Below are 21,960 nucleotides of genomic sequence, written 5' to 3' on the forward strand. Positions count from 1 at the left end.
CAGAGAGCCCGATGCGGGGCTCGATCCCAGGACCCTGGGATCATGACCTGAGCCAAAGGCAGAAGCTTTAACCCATTGACCTACCCAGGCCCTCCCTATTAATTCTTTTTTATCAAAATGAGACAGCTTGAAATCTAAGATGGTGAATTTTGAGTATAACAAACTTTCAAATCAAAGAACAGTTAAGGTGGGGACATACCTCAGTTCAATCACTTGACAAGAAGTGTTTTGGAGCTAAGAAACCAAATCTGTGATAATTTCTGTATAACCCCTTTGTATCAAAAGCAGGTATCTGAATGTATCAGGTTCCAGTAAAGATATAAGTGGCAGGTTGTAGAACCCTTGCTTTCTTGTTATGGCTTAGTACGTATAATAGTGAAAAATCTTATTTATTTTTCTACCTCATAAGTTTATTAATAATTTTTATATCAGTAGTAAAATTCTTAAATCTGAGATAAAGTTAACCTGTAAACATTATTTTCTTCTTACACACATTATATCAATAATGAAATAGTCTCCTATAATTTATTTCCTTATAAAAACATATACTGAGTCATATTTTCCTTATAAAAACATATACTGAGTACATATTAAGTACTAAACACCAATGATGAACAAGGTAATTTCTACTCATAGGAAACTTGTGTTCTAATAAAAGAGAGGTAAAAATAAACCTTCGAGAACATGTCAGTATGGTAAATGTTATAAAAGGCATGTGTACAGGAAGGTTAATGGAAAAAGATAGAGAGACACACGAGTCTATGAATGGGGAGACCTGAAAACTTTCCCGAGGAGCAAATCCGCAAACTAGTATTTTCTATCTCCTTCGTGACTAATAAAATTTAGAATTTTACTTTATTTGCCTTGGGATTTTACTCTTATCTCTTGTTTGCTGTTGTGCCTTTCTGCCTGATAATCCCATTTTATTCTCAAAAACACACAAGCTTGTTGGTGTATCTATCAGATTATGCCAGTAGCAAGTCTTGAAAAGACTGGACATCTTTGCAACGTTGGATGTGTGGGCTGGTGATACTAAGCCATGAAATAGGAGGGAAGAAGCACTGTGGAATAAAAGGAGCTATGCTAAAGGATCTAAAAGAATGTCAGTGAGTTGGCATGGGAGGACTTGAAGGAGCAGGAGAGGCACAGCAGGAAATACTCTCACTGGACTAGAGCAGATGGCAGAAGGGGAAAAAAAAATTACACACACACACACACATACACATACATTTAAAAGCTGTAGAGAGCAGCCTGAGAAGATTGAGTAGGCTGACAATTACCATACCATATTATCTATTATTTTTAGTTTGCAGATTCCTATTTATTTCACTCGGGGAGTGCTCTGCAGTCGACCGCATATTTTGAAATGCAGGATTTTAGGGAAGAGTGGGTGAGTTCAGGAGAGATCAGAGTGACTCAGTGGAAAGTAAGCGCAGATGCTAGGGCAGACCGCCATCCTGTCTTCCTGGGAGTGCACATAGACTGACTAATGACATTTCCTTGGGGGCTCACAGTTGCTCCAAAGCTCAGCCCCACAGAGCCCACGTTAAGGCACATCAACTGCTTCACAGACTTCTTCCATCTCTGTGCACAAGAATCATCACAGCTGAAATTGTGGCATCTCTGGGCGCACTCACTGGATTCTGTGAGTTTCAGTGTGAACACAGTTGTGTCATGATTCTTACTCTCTGAAATGAAAAAAGAAAAGTCCTTAAAAACAAAACTGTATGCCCCAAGATAGGAGGCATTTGCTCCCAGCTGGAAGAAAGATACTTCACAAATCTTTAGTTCAACAACCTTCCATTAGTCCAGCAAATCATACAATGGTCTGTATAGGCTGGTATGCTAAAAGAGGAAACATGCAGAACGTTATTGTTAAAACACATCGCTTACTCATAACAAGCTACTGAAAGCAGAAACAGGAGATAAGTGAATGCCATGGTTGAATTAGGGTTTGGGTGAGTATTTTTGAATTTCAGTCTTATCCTCATATGTACTTTTGGTCCTTCCACTGTTTGAATTAACCTCACCTCAGCTACACTGTCTTCCCAAAATGTTGAAATTAGTTTGGCAAAATCAAGTGCTCTTATGGAAATAATAAACAAAATGTCAAAAATATGAAAAGTTTAAAGACATTGTCACCAATCCATCATCAAGCTTTGATTTAAATGACAGGCAGGAAAAGGTTTTGTGATACAGATTGTTTTGGCTTTGTTTTGTTTTCTGTTTTCCTGTTGCCTTAATCTTCCTCTTTTCCTTTGCCAGGAGGTGAGTTATTTTTCTCAAGATCCCTCACAAGCCAGGATAAGAGTAGAGAGGTGTGAATTAGTGAAACCATTCAAGCTAGATTTTTTTTTGTCTGTGAACCTCAAATTACTATAAATCCAAACAAACAATTACAGAAATACTCTTGATATGATACACAACAATCAGGAAAATCACTGCCCTGTTCACAAGAAGTCAAAAGGAGGGAGGAGTAAAGCTGAAAGGTAAAGGGAGAATGTGACCATAGTTACAGATAAAATAAATACAAATGAAATTTATTTATTAATTTATTTCTCAGTCCTGTAAATTTTGCATTTTATTCTATAATTATTACTTCTACTAATAATGGTAATAATTATAACAACATTTACTGTCTATCTCTCTTGTGTGCAATTACAAACCTAGTATTCATTACTCCATTTAAGCCTCAACACCTGAAAAATGAATCCAATTAAAAAATGGACAGAAGACATAAACAGACATTTTTCCAAAAAAGACATACAGACAGCCAACAAACACATGAAAAGATGTTCAACATCACTTATTATTTTAGGGAAATACAAATCAAGACCACAATGAGGTATCACCTCACACCCGTCAGAATGCTTATATCAACAACACAAGAAAAAACAAAGTGTTGGCGAGGATGTGGAGAAAGAGGAACCCTCTTGCACTGTTGGTGGGAATGCAAACTAGTACAGCCACTCCGGAAGACAGTATGGACTTCCCTGAAAAAGTTAAAAATAGAACTACCCTATTACCCAGCAATTGCACTACTAGTATTTACTCAAAAATACGAAAATATTAAATCAAAGGGACAGATGTATAGCATCTATTCTTTGCAGCATTACTTACAATGTTTATAGCAGCATTATCTACAGTAACCAAATTATGGAAACAGCCCAAGTGTCCATCAATAGAAGAATGGATAAAGAGTGTGTATGTGTGTGTGTGTGTGAGAGAGAGAGAGAGAGAGAATATTACTCAGCCATCAAAAAGAATGAAATCTTGCCATTTGCAACAGGGATGGCACTAGAGAGTATAATGCTAAGTGGAATAAGCCAATCAGAGAAAGACAAATACCATATGATTTCCCTCACATATGGAATTTAGTAAACAAAACAAACAAGCAAAGTGGTGGGGGGAAGGAGAGAGGGAGCCAAACCAAGCAACAGGTTTTTAACTATAGAGAACACACTGATAGTCAGCAGAGGGGAGCTCAGGGGAGGATGGGGGAAATAGGAGATGGGAATAAAGCACAAGATATTGTGGTCAAGTGTTGAACCACTATATTGTACACCTGACACTAATATTACACTGTGTGTGAACTAGCTGGAATTTAAACAAAAACTTGAAAACATAAACCTTTCAAAAACTCTTTGAGATGCATGCTATCAATATCCTCATATTGTAGATATGGAGAAGATAGCATGAGATTCTGAGAACTTCACCACACCTGATGCTTAGTAACTGAGAGATTTAATATTAAAATTCAATTCCAAAACTATACTTCTCTGGACCTTAATAAACACATTATAATTTTCTATAAATTTTAAGTGATATTTATATGTCTGTTAAATATATAAAAAGTTTATTCTTTGCATCTCAGGATTAAATATATTCTTATATATACACCTATATGCATGATGAATATATCTATAAATATATTATATATATACATATAAATATATATATATATATGATGAACCACAATCCTCTTTAGTAACTGAAAATTTATGCTTTTTCCCCCATATTCCAAATTTGTATTAACATTTTTCAATAAGAGTCTGGTTAGAAGTATTTATTTTAACTTTTGGTCACAACAGTACTTAAACAAGATGTAACTTACTTGTAGGTCATTACTGTTATACCTTATCAGGGTGAAATACAGTGGAGTCTGGTACCCTAACATGAATGGCTGCGTTATAGATATCCAAAATATAACTGGTGTCTCAGCAGGGGGAACAAGGTTATGATACCAAGAAAGGAAACCAAGAATTTTGGCAGAAAAGAAAAAAAGAAAAGCATCGGACTAACATCAAATACTCACTGTCACTGAGAAATGATACTCATTGAACTATGCTATCAGTAGAACACAGTTCTGATCCAGGAATCAAATGCAACAAAACTGATTACTAAGAAAAATTAAACTCAATGAACAAAACCAGTGTTGCCATTTTGTCATTGCTAGAAGTAAGCAACAAAACTACACTTCAAATACTTGAGAACAAATGAGCTCAACAATATTACTGTGTGGGAAAATAAGCTATTATAGTTCAATAGATTTTTAATAAAAAGGCAAAATCAATTATTATTCATTTCTCAGATTAAAAAAACAAACAAACAACTCAATATATTGTCTGAAAGGTACCAGTGGGTGACAGATCTTATTTTCAGAATAACAGTAATACAAGTAGGAAGTGTCACCTACTTCCTACTTTATTCCTCTCTTAATTCTTTCTGAAAAGGAAAAACAAAATGAAAAAAAAAAAATGAAGCAAACAAACAAACAAAAAACCCAAAGCCCTCACTTGTATGTTTTCAAGGATTTTCAAGTAAAAGTTTAGAACTCTGATTTTAACACTGATAATGTCTTTGAGGACTCAGACTCAACAGAGAATCTGGGGTGCATTTGGGCTGAGGTGCAAATGAAATATAAGCCATTATTGAATCAAGAGTAAGTGACATGCATGGGGCACCTGGGTGGCTCAGTCAGTTGAGCAACTGACTCTGGATTTTGAGTCGGGTCATGATCTCAGGGTCGTGAGATCCAGCCCTGAATGGTGTTCCACGCTCAGTGTGGAGTCTGCTTGACCCTCTCCCTCAGATCCTCTCCCCAACTCTCCCTCTCTCTTTCTCAAATAAATAAACACAGTTTTTTTAAAAAAAAGAGTAAGTGACATGCATATTTGGAGAAAAATAAAGCCTTATTAAGAAGGCAAATTTGGGGCACCTGGGTGGCTCAGTGGGTTAAGCCGCTGCCTTCGGCTCAGGTCATGATCTCGGGGTCATGGGATCGAGTCCCGCATCGGGCTCTCTGCTCAGCAGGGAGCCTGCTTCCTCCTCTCTCTCTGCCTGCCTCTCTGCCTACTTGTGATTTCTCTCTGTCAAATAAATAAATAAAATCTTTAAAAAAAAAAAAGAAGGCAAATTTATTTTTTTTAACAAAGCAATCTTAAAAGGCATCTTATAATTCATGTCTAATCTTTGAGAAGTTGGGCAGAGAGACTAAGTTTTTCAGCCTTACTGATTATAAGATGCAGTATCTCCATGCAGATGATGAAGGGAAAAGCCTATGTGGGACGCCTTGGATCATCAGAAGATGCTGAGGAGAAACAGCATCTGGCACAAGAAGAAAACCTAACACAGGTAAGAACTGCAGCAGTTCTCGGAGTCACACCTCCTGGGGCATTTTCTAACTAATCCCATTTGACTATATATGTAAATCAACATAAGGAAAACATATATCACGAGTAATAAAATATCTTCAATGTTGTTTAAGTAATTTTGTTATTATACTATAGTAATCCATTAAAAATCAAAGCTAGCAAGAGATCTTACAAGGGAAGAAATTTCAGTGAATATAAATTTACTGTTAAGAATTGGGGAGGGGTCGGGGCACCTGGGTGGCTCAGTGGGTTAAGCCTCTGCCTTCCGCTTGGGTCATGATCCCAGGGTCTTGGGATCGAGCCCCTCATCCGGCTCTCTGCTCAGCAGGGAGCCTGCTTCCCCCTCTCTCTCTCTCTGCCTGCCTCTCTGCTTACTTGTGATCTCTCTGTCAAATAAATAAATAAAATCTTAAAAAAAAAAAAAAAAGAAAGAAAGAAAGAATTGGGGAGGGGAGTGGCTCAGGGGGTTAAGCCTCTGCCTTTGGTTCAAGTCATGATCTCAGGGTCCTGGGATTAAGTCCAGCATCAGGTTCCCTGCTGAGCAAGGAGCCTGCTTCCCCCTTTCCCCCTTTCCCTCTGCTGCTCCCCCTGCTTTTGCTCTCTCTCCTTCTCTTACTGTCTGTCAAATCAATAAATTCTTAAAAAAAAAAAGAATTGGGGAGGGTATGTGCTATGGTGGGTGCTATGAATTGTGTAAGATTCACAGACCTGTAGCCCTGAAACAAATAATATATTGTATGTTAATAAAATAAAATAAAATAAAATAAAATAAAACAAGTGCAGAAAAAAAAACCAATTCATTTCAATTTCCTGTATAAATACAAGAAAACGTAAACTAATAAAACAATCATAAAGTATTCCCCGAAAATTAGGTTTTATTCAAAAGGCCTTCTTTTGGGGTCCCTGGGTGGCTCAGTTGGTTAAGCACCCAACTCTTGATTCAGCTCAGGTCATGACCTCAGGGTCGTGAGATCAAACCCCCAGTCCATCTCCATGCTCAGCAAGGAGTCTGCTTGAGTCTCCCTGTGGTCTTCCACCTGTTTGTGTTCCCTCCCTCTCTCTCTAAAATAAATAAATAAAATAAAATAAAATAAAATAAAATAAAGGCCTCTTTTACTTAAATAATCATGTATGAATATATTAATTTTAAAATATAGAAACCAAGAATCATCCTTCTCACATAATCAAAAATAATTTGGTTAGGATACTGTATCATTTAAGGATGGATTGGTCCCTTCCAATAAACACTCAATACAAATGTAAATCCATTCAATTAATGGAATTACATACCTAAGATTTGATATGAAAATGAACATTTTGCCAAGTCTCTGATCAAATCCAAATAGTATCTCAAGAATAGAGGAGTTCATTTTACTTTATATTTTATTGTATAGCATTGCTTTTTAGTATAGCACCCACTTCTAGCTCTTGGTCAAAAATCTAGAAGTAATCTTATTTAAAGATTTATGAGCAGTTATGCTCTCAAGATTTTTTTTTATATAATTTTTTATTTTTTATAAACATATATTTTTATCCCCAGGGGTACAGGTCTGTGAATCACCAGGTTTACACACTTCACAGCACTCACCAAAGTACATACCCTCCCCAATGTCCATAATCCCACCCCCTTCTCCCAAACCCCCTCCCCCCAGCAACCCTCAGTTTGTTTTGTGAGATATTTTTTGAGCCATATTCAGGTTTTGGTTTTTTTTTTTTTACAGAAATCTTCAAACAATGCTCAAACATTCCTACTTTCTGAAGCAATGTTAGAACATCAGAATATGCGTTTTCTTTGGTGTAAGCTTTATTACAAACTTGTGCTGAAATGTTCTTTTTATGTCAGTGCTATAATGGGTTTCTAAAGTATACCCTTGTACACTATCAGTCTTATAAATTATGAGCTGAGGGATTCTGTCTCTCTCAGGAAAGTAACTTCTCAGAAATATGTTAATAAATAAGTTCATATTTGACAGAAAATTTGTTCTTTTTATTTTTATGGAGCTATACATACATTCTTCAAGATTCATCTTCCTGAAATCTTTCTTATTAAAAAGAAAAATATATATATTTGGCTTTTAGGAACAGCAAACCAGAGAGAAGATAATTTTTGGTGTTTGAAAATCTTTCCTTTGAAATAAAATTCTACAAAGGGAAAGGCTCACTTTAGGAATGATTCTTTTCATATTAATTTTTGAGTTTTGGCTAATGTGTCAGAATCTACCAGATAGGAATTGTAAAATTTAATTCCACATGAACAATCATTTAACCTAAATGATTTGGTTAAATATTTGGAAGATGCCAAAATTAGAGGAGTTTCTTTTAATATTAAAGTGTTCTACATAATTTGACTCCATCTCGGAGAATAATTAATACTATTATGTTGAGCATATTATGGAGGGTATTTTAAGGTGAAGAGTCAAAGGATATTTCAAGGTAATAATTCATAGACTTCCATGCAGCTTTATGATGTTTTCTTATTCACTGACTTCATTTCAGGTATGCCTCAGACTCCTGGCATAAGCATATTACTTGCTTCGTCAGGATCACAAGTGGTTGTAAAAATATGCATTTTCTATTTCTGCCCACTGTGAGGGAATGAAAGCAATAGCACCCCAGGAGCAATGAACACACCTGGCACACAGGTATGAATTTATAAATGCCATTTACTTAACATAAGCTGGGCTCCTTAGAAAAGTTTTTCCAGCACTGGAGCAGGAAATACACAAAGAACCTGGAACAGCTTCTCATTCCAGAAAGCAAACACTTGCTCAAAGAATGACAGAGAATCCTCATGAGAACACAGACATCAGCTTGAAGAAGCTCCCACTAACCGAGTCTGGGATAATTTCAGTGTAAAAGTAAGTGATTACATGAACGGACTGTATCACATTGATTAGAATCCACCGAATGAAATAGGAATAGTCAATCCTGAAATAAATAAATGAAAGAAAGACATGCTCTTCCTTGTAATAGAATGTCAGCTAATAAGTGGAATAATAACAAAGTGGTTAGAAAATCATTTGACACATCCTAGTAAAAACTGATGATGGATCAGATATCTCCCTGTTCTCAAATATGCTCCTAAAATATTAAAGTTAATGACATCAGCAAGGGCGTGAACCAACCACAGCTGGTTCCTGATACGATGCATTTGAGGACACAATCACTTTTGTGCTATGTCTGCAAAAATGTAAAACTTCTATCAAATCCTGTGAAAACCTCAGGCAAAGGCCAAATCTAGAACATTCTAAGACAAATAAATAAATAACTGACCAGTGGTCTTCACAAATCTCAAGGTCATGCAATAAATACAGGGTAAGACTGAGGAATTCTTCTAAATTAAACTAGAAAGACATGACAACCAAATACAACATGTAACCTGAGCAAATGTTTCTTTCCCTTCCTTCCTCCCTCCCTCCCTCCTACTCTCTTTCTTTCTTTCTTTTCTTTTCTCTTCTTTCTGAATTTATTTTTAAGTAATCTCTACGCCCAGTGTGGGCCTCAAATTCATAATTCTGAAATCAAGAGTGGCACGCCCCACCGACTGAGCTAAACAGACAAGAGAGATTCTGTTTTTATGAGGAATTTTTAAGGATAATTTATGAAATGTGAACAAAAGATGTCGATTTTATTAGAGTGTGAATCATTAAATGACCTTATTTGAATCTGAAGCTATGTAAAAGAATGCCCTTATTCCTAGGAAACATACATAACTTTTACATGTAAATGGCAGCATTATGTCCTCAAACCTCAACTTATTCTCAATGGGTTAAGATATATGTAAATTTTATTTTATACATATATTTTATATGTAGGAGTGTGTATGTATAGAGAAAACACTATAAAGCAAATATAATTAATATTAAAAATAAAGGAATCCAGAAAATTGTATGTGGGGATTCTTTTCACTATTATCGCAAATTTTCTGAAATCTGAAACTATTTCAAAAATTGAGACTTACAAAAATACTTTTTATGCTATTTAGCTTTGAGTTCTTTGGAGTCATAGAAATTTAGTTAGCATCTACTCTAGAACACACTTCCTTTTTTTTCCCCTCTAGAACCACTTTTTAAAAAAATTTAGATAAACTTGACAGGTAGTTTCAGATGTGCAACATAATGATTCAGCATTTCTATATATTGCAAAATGATTATCACAAAAACATTAGTTAACAGTCATCACACAAACATTTTTTTCTTGTGATAAGAATGTTTAAGATCTACTCTCACAGCAACTTGTAAACATGTGAAACGATGTTATTAACCATGGAAGTCAGAAGGGCAGTTTTAGCTGTACAAATGTTTTTTTGTTTGTTTGTTTGTTTTTAAGATTTTATTTATTTGACAGAGAGAGACACAGCAAGAGAGGGAACACAAGCAGGGAAAGTGGGAGAAAGAGAAGCAGGCTCCCGGCTGAGCAGGGAGCCCAATGAGGGCCTTGATCCCAGGACTCTGGTATCATGACCTGAGCCGAAGGCAGACAGGCAAGGACTGAGGTGCTCAGCATAAATGCTTTCTAAGTTTAGTTAGTTTAATGTAGCTTAGTTTTGCTTCCGATATACATAGCATGATATAAAATAGAATTAGTTTTAGTCACTTAAAAGAGTAAAATTTCATATGTCAGCGCAATTTCCAGCTTTCCTGGAATATAAATTTGGAAAATCAAGGCCCACAACTCCACAAGACAAGAACCAGAGATGAGTCACAGTGTCCCCTTTCGATTGTGCTTCTGCTGTCCTATATCACTGTTGTGTTACTGACATTATGATATTGGTGAGACTGCCAAATGATCACCTTAAAACATAATTATTTTATTTACCCATTAATGGATGAAATTACTCCTCAGTGGATATGTTTCCTAATGAATCCTGAGGGAATCAAAACAATCTGACCTCCCTGATCTTGGATTGCCATTACAATTTGTCTTCACCCAAAGCTCAAAAATGTCTCATAGCAGAAAAATAATGGGCATAATATGTTCTGATTTGTTAGGTAAAAAAGGCAAAGATTTTTATTTTAATTATCACTTATTTGGTTTTCTAACGAAGTTATCATTTGCATACACTTAGCAAACAAGCTATGTCCTTTATCAGCTTTCTAATGAAGCATTTGGCTCATTTCGTTCCCTTATTTCTCTTTTCTTTGAATACAAAAGTATCACATAGAGTTTTAGGAAAGTGAAAAATGTGAAAGCCAAGTGAACTAGATTATGCACAGGCACTATTTGCATTTAATGTGCATGCTTCTAGGTGTTTTGCTCTATGCAAAAAAATTATATATATATATATACATATATATATATATGTATATATATATATATATACACCAATATGTATATAGAAACACTTAAAATTTTTAGTTCAAGGAATCTATAAGTAAAGGATTGATGACACTACGAAAGAGATGATGCAGAAGTGTGAGCATAAGGAAAGTAAGTGAAGGAGCTAAAGTAGGATCCTGCCCATGGGGCACAAGGGTCCTGGAAAGTGCAGACTGCTCAACCAGGTGACACTGAGGTAGTGTTCCGTAACAGCATATCTGAATGCTTGTAGAGGACACAAATGTTGAATCAGAGACTAAATTTCATTTGCAGTAATGGAATCAGTATAACCAATCTAAGTAGCCAAGGGATTGCTCCTCCATGTTCAAAAGATCAAGTGGTAGGTCAGTCTAGTTCCATAACCATCGCAGGAAGATCCAGTGAACACGACAGGAATCCTGAGGATCTGGTCTTCTCTCAGCTGCCAATGGATCACATAAGCTAGATCCTTCTCCAGTACCTACAAATACTCTACTGAAGAAGAAAGGGAAGGGAAGAAGAGGTCTGGAACTTTCACCCTCTAACCGCAAAACAGTTACCTAGAGAGTCTCTTTAAGTTCAGGAGTCAAAATAAAATGATAAAATTATTCTATTTTTAATTTTCTGACTCTTTTTGGATGTACCAATCACATCATCATCAGAACATTTTAAAACACCATTGGATGTACCGATCATATCATCATCAGAACATCTTAAAACTAATACGATTTTGTAATGAATATTACACAAATTACCTGCATTATATTCTGTTAAATATGCATAACCTGAAAATCCATGTTAGCATATCCTCAGAGTTATACCACACTCTTCAGAACTTTCCTGAACATGTGATAGCACATGTGATATTTCTTCTATCTCATAGATTGATTAATTGACCCTATAACATGAATGACCACTTCATATAAATTAAAATCTTTAAAAAGAGTCTATTTATAAGACCCTCTTGCATTCCACTATGGAATCAACTCAAAAGCTCTTGAATTACAATTATAGACCCTCGGAAAAATGAATCTTATTTGGAACTAAAGCTCTATTCTACAGACATCTGGGTCTTCTCTCAGAGGGGAAGCATTAAGCCTACTTATTATTTATATGAAAGATTTATTCCCAGAAGGAGAAAAGGCACTTTTCCAAAGTTTTAAACAAGTTCTTGGGTTTTAACAACCATGAGCAGTTTAATAAAGTCAAGTGTTTAACCAATAAAGTCCAGCTTTACAGTTCTCATAAAGTACAATCTTGTTGCAGCTTAGGATTATTAATATTTTATATTATAAATAGTATTTATCAAGCTCTTGCCTGTCCTTGCTTCCACTGATGGCAGGTGGTTCAGGGGGAAGTAATGCTCTGTGCAACAAGAGCCCTGGGTAAGGAAAGCACCTGAGTTCTACGGTTACATATCACTCCACACCCATTTATTTAACATGATCAAATTTTACTGTAGAGTCTAGAGATACATTTCTACAAAGAACAGGAACACAATCCCGAACTTCATGAAGATGATGTCATCAAAAGACAGATTTTTATGTTTTTTAAAAATATGTATGTATATATGTAATATGTATGTATGTATGTAATGTAAATATGTATTTAGAGAGTGTGAGCAGGGAGGGGCAGAAAGAGAAGGAGAGGGAATCTCAAGCTGTCTCGATGCTCAGTGTGGAGCCTGACACAGGGCTCGATCCCACGACTCTGAGATCATGACCTGAGCCAAAATCAAGAGTCAAACACTTAACTGAGCCACCTGGGTGCCCCAGATACAGATGTTTTAAAATTAGACTATTCTGCCTATACTGATGGCATATTGTGTAATGTCTACCAACCTTTTTACTAAGAATGGTGAGAAATACTGGAAAATATGTTTTTAAAATGTCTTTGAAGACATAGGAATGCTACAGCATAATGAATATAAAGCAGAGAAGTAAGAGAAGGAAACACTAGTAATTGAACTTAGCACTGGGATATCTTTTCTACATGGGGCATCTGCCATTTCCTGAATAGAGGGCGAGATACTGAGCAGTGATTGTAGCAGGCTCCAGGGGCTGGAGGATACAATTGAAATCCAGATCATGCCAAAGGGGTAAACCCTTATTGACGCCCACCCTTTGTGTAGACCATAAAGCACTGTACCCTAAAACAGAAGTTAACAAGTATTTTCTTTAAAGGGCTAGACACTAAATATTTCAGGCTTTGTGGGCCGTACTGTCTGTAGCAACTGCCTAGTTCTGCTTTAGTCACAGAAATGCAAGCACTGACAATGTAAATAGATGGACATCACTGTGTTTCCTAAAACCTTATTTATAAAATCAAGCACCTGGCGTATTTGACCCACAGTCTATAATTGGCCAACCTCTGCCCTAAAGAAAGAGTGAGCCGGAAATATACTAGACTTAAAAGGAAATGAAGCTTAACCTAAATCATATTATTCTTTGTAACTGGGTTAAGGTAAAAATGCATTTCTAGCATCCATGGCTACCTTTAAATATCATACTTAAGTCATGTCAAATGGAAGGTAGCAGGATCCTACAAATTATGATTATCCACAAATGATCTCTAAAGCTTTTTCATGTATCTCATAATCAACTGAAACAAAGTCCCACAGAAAATAAGATAAATAATAAACAAAAAAACAGGTGCAACTATACAAAAATCCCAGTTTTTTTCATTTTTTTTAGAATTTGATGAGTTCAGTCTACAATTTATATAGAAATTTAAAAGAGCAACAAAGAGAAATACTCCTAAGGAGGAAGTAGAAGGTGGGATCAGATTCTCTACTAAATATTCTTTTGAAAACACAGTATTTAAGAGTGTCCTATTGAAGCACTGTTAGATAAATAGGCAAATAGAACAGAATAAAAGGCCCAGAAACAGATCCATATACACGGACATGTGATTTGTGATTGGGGTGACAATGGAGTGTGTATGAAGATATCAAAGATGAATTTTACATGAATTATAGCACTAAGTGTAAATGCAAAGAAAAAAACCCCACAAATATCATATGTGAGAATATAATGATGTGGAAGAGGGAAATATATTTTTAAAAGATGTAACTGTAGTTAATAATGCTGTGTTGTGCATTTGAAAGTCAGTAAGAGTAGATCACATCACAAGAAAAATATCTATTATGTGTTATGATGGATGTTAACTTATTCTAGTGATAACTTGCAATATACACACAAATATCAAATCATTATGCTATCATTATACCTAAAACTAACATAATGTTTTATTTTTATATTTCATTTCAAATTTTCTAATATAATGTTATATATGTTCTATTAAAAACAGAGGATTGGATAACTTTTCTTACATCAGTGAGGAAAAACTACTTATGCAACTGATTAATTATGCAAAAATAACATTAAGTATAAAATAAACACAAATACACTGTAAATTTGAAAAGATCAAAACAACCATACCTGCGTTATGGTATAAAAAGAAAAGTGGGTAACCAAAATCACTGAGGACGTAGTGATTAAAGTAGGCATGTTGAGTGGATGCTCTGTCATGTCCTCTGATGTTCTTTTTCTTGAGAACTCTTAGTAGTTACATGAATGTTTCCTTTTTGATAATCCTTTTGTGTGTGTGTATGTGTGTGTGTGTGTGTGTGTGTAGCCCAACGTGGGGCTCTAACTCACAACCATGAGATCAAGACCTGAGCTAAGATCAAGAGTCAGACACTTAACCAACTGAGCCACCCAAGCACCCCATTTTTGATAATTTTTAACTGCGCATTATGTTTTATTTCTTTTTGTCATGTGTGCTACAGTGCAATCAAAGTTTACATTTAATTATATGTATCATCCAATGATTCAACAACTACACTGATAAATCTACGTAGTTCTATGAAGTTCTATGACAGACACAAAAATATTAGTGTCTCAAACAAAAGACATTTACCTAATCCAAAGGGCAGGGAAGGCTGAATTTCTATAAAGATTAACAAGATTAGAGAGGTTGAGTAGAACAAGAGGGCAAGGGGGTCATTTAGAAACATGATAATAAGAAGCAGGACAAGTTGACTCACTTGCTAGGACACAACTGAGACATAGTAAGTTAGATGTTTCCACCAAGTGCTTGGGAAAGTCAGGGGCTAGATCTTGCAAAATATTGCAGACCATGATCAAAAATGTTTTTAAAAGATTTTGTTTATTTATTTGACAGAAATCACAAGTAGACAGACAGAGGTTGGCAGAGAGAGCTCCCCACTAAGCAGAGAACTCAATGCGGGGCGTGATCCCAGGATCCTGGGATCATGACCTGAGCAGAAGGCAGAGGCTTTAATCCACTGAACAATCCAGGCACCCCTCAAAATATTTTTAGAAATCATATTCTAAGTTGAAAATCAGTGAAAGTTTTTACAAGGAAAATATCAGATTTGGTTCTTGAAAAATGGCTGTTGTGCATGGACCATGCGAGTAAGGTGAGACCACAGGTGGGAAGACCTACAGAGGCTATCCTGACCATCCAATGACAGTGACAATCACTTTTGTTGATGTGATGGCTGCGAAAGTGGCAGGTATTAAGATTTCTGAAATTAAGGGGTGCCTGGGTGGCTCAATGGGTCAAGCCTCTGCCTTCGGCTCAGGTCATGATCCCAGAGTACTGGGATCAAGCCCCGCATCGGGCTCTCTGCTCAGCAGAGAGCTTGCTTTTCCTTCCTTTCTCTGCCTGCCTCTCTGCCTACTTGTGATCACTGTCTGTCAAATAAATAAAAAAATAAAATAAAAAAGATTTCTGAAATTAAGATATACTGCAAAATTCAAGGTACGTTATAGTTTAGTTAGCAGTGTTTTATAATTTGAATGTCTCTTAAGAATATGTATGATATTTGTGCTTCTTACATGAGGACACTTATACTCAACGAAAATATCACTCCAGAGGTCATGGACCAGAACTTCAGATTCGATTGGATAGGCATGATGATGGCAAATCAGTTATTATAGACTCACCCCAGCCATGGGTAATTGTGCCATTTTGTGTATTCCAGCTGTGTATGGTGGCATTTTTTGAGGGGGAAAATTGAGGAGAAAAGCTTAAATCATAAGTTCTTGGGGATCACAAGTTACATTTTGGTGGGCTATGTTTGAAATGCCAGTGCTTCACAAGAGGATGATACCACAGAATCCACTGAGACCCAATGGAGCTCAAGAGAATGATCCAGTTTACTATCTAAAAAAAAAAATGAACTCTCTGGGCAACAATGAAGGACTATGTGAGGTAACGATCTAGTTACATATATGATATCTTGTTGAGGAATTCTCATAATCTGAATGCTGAAAGGCATGTTTTTATAAATTAATATCTCAGTACATACTAATATATGTTGTGGCATGTTATACAGTTATTCCATGTGTCCAAAAGTTCCATTTTGACACTTCCTGATTGAATCTATATTATTCTGGTATTTGCCATATAATAGAGAATTTTTTTATTATTTATAAATTTCTAAATTGTAGCAACTAGAATTATCTTCCTTCAGACTTTCTTTTCTGTCCAAGGATGTTGTTTATTCTTGTCAATAACACAAATGTTGATAATTTGGAGTTTCTAATTATTTGCACTTTCTTTTTTAAAGATTTTATTTTTAGGTAAGCCCAACAGGGGGCTTGAACTTGCAACCCTGTATAATGGATAACTGTATTAACTCACCCACCTATAGTCACTGCAGAAAAGTACTATGATGGAAAACAATCTCTACTCTTTGGAAATACTTGGGAAAAATTCTTAGTTGCTTTAACATATCTTAACATTATACACACACACACACATACACACACATATATACAGTATAACATAGACAGAGGCATGTAAATGTTAATATACATACCTCTGCCTATGCAGATAAACTTCAGCACAAGATAAAGTCATCTAGCCCAACAGACATGGGTTTTTTTCTGCCATGAGCCTAGCAACTCTTTATTTAGAACCTGATTTTAACTGGAAAACAGTTTATTTTTATTCTGGAAATCAAACAAGGAAATTCTAGAATAGTAAGCATTAGAAAGTCAACAACTTTAGGAAAATGAATCCAAATTGTCTGGTATGTGTGATTTTGCCTTAGAATCCTAATTTCCTCAGGCTTTTCTAAGAAATTGCATTACCTCCTTTAATCAATGATTTTAACTTACAAAGGAAAATCAATACTAATTTAACCAACTAAAGTCAAATTAATTTACCTCAGTTGCTGCTATATTTTAGTGGTTTATGTTTGGATGACCAAGTTTTCCATACAGTCATTTAAATACTCCACTTTAGAATACAAAATTATTTAAAGAGCACTTCAAAAAACAAAATGTAGAGCACTATACAAATAACTCATGTTTAATTCTCCTTAAAGAGTAAAAGATAATTTGGTTTTAGAACTTAGAAAAGTACTCCCAAGACATCTCAAGGTTTCTGGTTTGTTTTGTACTGTGTATCCCTGTCAGTTTTAATATAATCATTTTTAGCTGTCTTTGCCCTGTTGGATTGCTTTTCAGCTGACCCTAGCCCAAGTCTTTTAAGAACAAAAACTTCAGAGAGTTCTGTGAATTGCATTTAGGTAAAAAAAAAAAAAAAAAAAAAAAAAAATAGGATTTCACTGTGGAAAGTATTTATATTTTTGTTTGAGCTTAGACCTTATGAGAAACTTTTACTGAAGAGTTTAGCAGGGTAGTAACTCAAATTTGAGCTCCATAAACTCAATGTTTTATCTCTGAAGTAATCAAATTTTCCCCCACAAGGATTTATATTTTAAAGGGAGGAATTCTAAATGACATAGAACCAAAAAATGATGTAAAGACAAGTGCAATTTTTAAATCTGACTAGGCATAACTGTCTTATTCTCCGCTTTTTTGCTGGGTAAAAACACCAAGATACTAGTAGCTGTTACTTATTTCAGTTAGTTAAAGCATGGGACTGATGAAGCCAAGGTTAAAGTTTTTTTGGGATCCAGTTATTTTTCTACTTTGCTAAAGTCTCCAATTTCAGCTGCCTAAAGAGAAAATAGAATATTTAGTCATAAGGGACAGAGTGTTAGTGCATTTGCTCAAATTTATTCTCTCTCCATCTACAAAAAATGTAACCTTCCATGATTTATAAAAGCTGGGAGCATCACTTTATTGAGAAGCACCTACCACAATGGAAAGGGTCATTATTTCAGAGTCTAAAGACATTTGCTTGAGCACTAAAACCATCTCTAAACTAGCTGAGTGTCCTAGGAGACATACAATTTGAGCCTATCTTTCTTCATCTGAAAAATAGAGTGTTAGTCATGGGTCTCCAGAGAAATAGTAATATATATATGATTTATAAAAAGGAAATAAAGATATATAAGTAGATAGATAGACAGACATAGCCATAGATATATAAAGATATTGATTGTAAGTAATTAGTTCATGTGATTATGGAGGCTGAGAAGTCCCACGATTTACCACCTACAAGTTGGAGACCCAGGAAAGCTAGTGGTATATTTCTAATCCAAGTCTGAAGACCTAAGAACCAGGAGCACCTATGTTGAAAGTAGCTATCCATGGGTACAACAGCATCAATGTTACAGCTCAGCAGAAAGTTCCAGCAGAAAGATAGAATTCTACTTTCCCCCATCTATAGGTTCAATTGAGTCCCTCAATGGATTGCATGATGCCCTCCCACAGTGAAGAACAGTCTGCTTAAACTCAGTCTACAGATTCAAATGAAACACATTCACAGAGACACACAGAAATAATACCTAACCATATTTCTGAGCAACCTATCGCCAAGTCAAGTTCACCTATGAAATTAACGATCACATACAGGGTTGATAAAAATTGTACTAAAGGCCATTTTGGTTTTTTCAACAGTATGTCAAATGAGACAATGTATGTAATTTAATTCTGTATGTTAAATTTTGTGAAAAGTTTACTTACTTTTATTAAAGTATGCAAGTATTCTGTAAGATTTTTTTTAATGGCGGATTCTAAACCTGAGGCATGATGTCAATATAACCACCCAAGGAATGTGATGATTTCTGCCATTCTGGTAAAATGTTCCATGTAGGTGAATGAATTACGCTAAATATAATTATAGCAACTCATTATATTCTGTGAACTAAATATAGATTCTGAAGTTTAATTGACATTTTGAAAGATGTGTGGGAGAAAAGGGTGATATGTTTAAGAAGCTTTGATTCATTTATCTTTTTATTTAATTGAGTACTCTTGCATTATCAGTACACATTATAATGAAAGATCATCATCTTCCATTCATTTAGAAAATATTTTTTATTTCACTTCATGGTTACAGCTCATGTGTTTATCCAGTTAATTTTTCCCCTGAAGAACTAAGAAAGCATTTATGAAAATATTTAAAACATAGTTACAAGGGGAAATACAAGTCAATATTTTCTGTGACATGGGAAAAAAAGGTGGATGTGGTTTGAATCCTACTATGTAATGTTTTAAAACAGAATGTAATGAAATATGAGATGATTTTAAAAACAGAAAAAAATATAATGGCAGAAAATGATATATAAGAAATAAAGATTAAAATCAATAATGCCAAAACTCTTCATCAATGATGAAGAGAATGACATTGAGAAAAACTCATACATAGAGGAAAGCAAGAACAATGTTGGAGCCATTATGGAGAAGACATTAGTGAAGGATTACAGGCAGTGAAAAGCTAACATATAATTAGATACAAGTTTTCTTGAAGAAGAGGGGAAACTGAATTCACAATATACAGAGCAATACTAGAAATAGAAATCTTCCTGAACTAAAAGTTCGAAGGTGTTAATTGTATGAAATTAATCATTAACAGGTAGGACCTAGATTATAACTTAATAATAAAGTATTTGGTTTTAAGAACCAACAGCATTATTGAGACATAGAGAAAATCTGTTAGATGCAGAGGTTAAAATAATAAAAGTATTTTTAGATTTCTTTTCAAGAGTAGATGCTAGTAGACCTCTCTAAATCAAATACATATTACCTGGATAGACATATGGTATAGAAATATATGTATGCAAAATCATCTCCCGGTAGAAAGTGGGGTGTTTCTCAGTAAGATGGGAGTACTGAATAAAGAACTCAATTATCCCCAAAGTAAATTAAAAAATTTAAGATAATTCCAGTTATAATATCAATCTAATTTTGATGGACCTTAAAAATACAGATTAAATTTATGCCAAAAAATAAACATGAAAGAAAAGTCAGGGTATTTCTGAAATTTTAGCTTAAATAATAAGGGATAAACTCAATCACTTATTTAAAGTAGAAAACTAATTAATCAAAAGAATATGTTTCTTGGCCCATTATAGGAAAATAGATCAATAAAGTCAAGAAGCAGATTCAAGAATATATAAATTTTAGTCTACAGTAAGTCATCATTTTAGATTAAAAGAAATTAATAACCTTGTCAATATATTTAATTGATAGTGTTTAGTTACATTATTTTAGAAAATACATCTCCAACACCAAAATAATATCCAAATAGACTATTTATATGTAAAATATGAAGACATAGAAGTAGAAGTAAATACATGCAGATTTTTAAATATTATGATAAAAAGGTCTTCTTGAGCATGATTAAAAAGCTAGAAATGAATAAATAGGATTATGAAATGTATTCACTGTAAAATCCCATAAATAAAACTGAAAGACAAATAAGCTCCCGGTAAAAAGCATTTGTTACATATGTCACAGATAAAAGCTAATAACCCTAATAAATCAAGAGATCATACAAATTTGTAAAGAAAGAATAAGCACCTCGTAGAAAAATAGGCAATTAGATCTATCACAAAAGAAAAAATACAAGTGGTCAATAAACATAAAAAGGTATTTCCATAAACATGCATTGCAATGAATATAAAGGAGGTCAGATTTTCAGGATTCATGTGAGTATAAAATAAACATCTAATGCATAAAGCTGGAACAGGTGTACATTCATGAGCAAAGTATAATATATTAATAAAGTTATCCTAGAGGGTCAACATTTCATGTTGTTTCTTTTTCCTTTTGGCTTACTTTATTATCTCTTTGTTCCTTAGGTTTGGGTCCATTTAACAAAAATTAAAGACCTTACTTAGAGTTTTTATGTAGTGGGAATTGTATGTAGTGGGAATTGTAAAATATAGAATATTAACTAGAAAGTTTTCCAAGAAGACTAGAAAGAATATTTGACATTTGTGAACCTGTAATTCCTGTGTTGTCCTACTGTTAACAAAGGCTATTTGATCACACACTTTATAGCTTTTAATGACAATTTACTTTATCTCATTTCAGTTTGGCCCCTCTTAACTAAGAAAATGTTATAGTCACACTTTGCAGCACTCTGTGGGCTTTGAAAATAATGTAAGAACAGTAGAATTGTCCCACTTCATCACAGGTCAGTGCCACCATAGTGTGAAAGATCTGATACACATTTCCAATAAAAATCTCAAAACTAAGTTTATTTTTAATAACCCAAATCATTCCCAACAAGCTCTTTTCAGTGATTTCTAGCCTGGATGATTCTGAAAGGCTCCCAACGATGTGATAAACGGCAGAGTTGCCCTCCAAGGTTAAAACACAAAAGGGGGTAGACTATGCGTAGCATGTCAGAGACACACTTACTCTATCTGCCACATCACGGCTAAGTTGTACTTAGAAGAAAGGACAAATGGCAAGAGAAGGATATTAGCAGTTACTGCTGGATTATTGTCACATATACGATTCCTACCAAATTAAAACATAAATTTATCACCTATCTTTGATTCCCTTAAGACTGAATGTTGTAGGGATTGCCTGGGTGGTTCAGTCAGTTAAGCACCATGATCCCAGAGTCCTGGGATCGAGCCTCAAGTTGGGCTCCCTGCTTAGCCGAGCTCCTGCTTCTCCCTCTCCCTCTGCTGCTCCCCCTGCATGACATGTTCTCTTGCTCTCTCACTCTCTCTGTCAAATAAATAAATAAAATTGTTAAAAAAAAAAAAAAGACAACATTGTAAAAATCTGTAGGTTACCATTTTTCTATATTCATATACTGCTAA

The 21,960-nt window shown here is 34.9% G+C and overlaps 1 pseudogene; it reads left to right on the plus strand.

The window, feature by feature from the left end:
* The first annotated feature begins 5,535 nt into the window (after positions 1 to 5,535).
* Positions 5,536 to 21,960, plus strand: part of LOC101677290 — an 81,747-nt pseudogene continuing 65,322 nt past the window's right edge.

This window comes from Mustela putorius, unplaced genomic scaffold (assembly GCF_011764305.1).
Source record: "Mustela putorius furo isolate JIRA1106 unplaced genomic scaffold, ASM1176430v1.1 tig00001118_pilon_pilon_pilon, whole genome shotgun sequence".
NCBI lineage: Eukaryota > Metazoa > Chordata > Mammalia > Carnivora > Mustelidae > Mustela > Mustela putorius.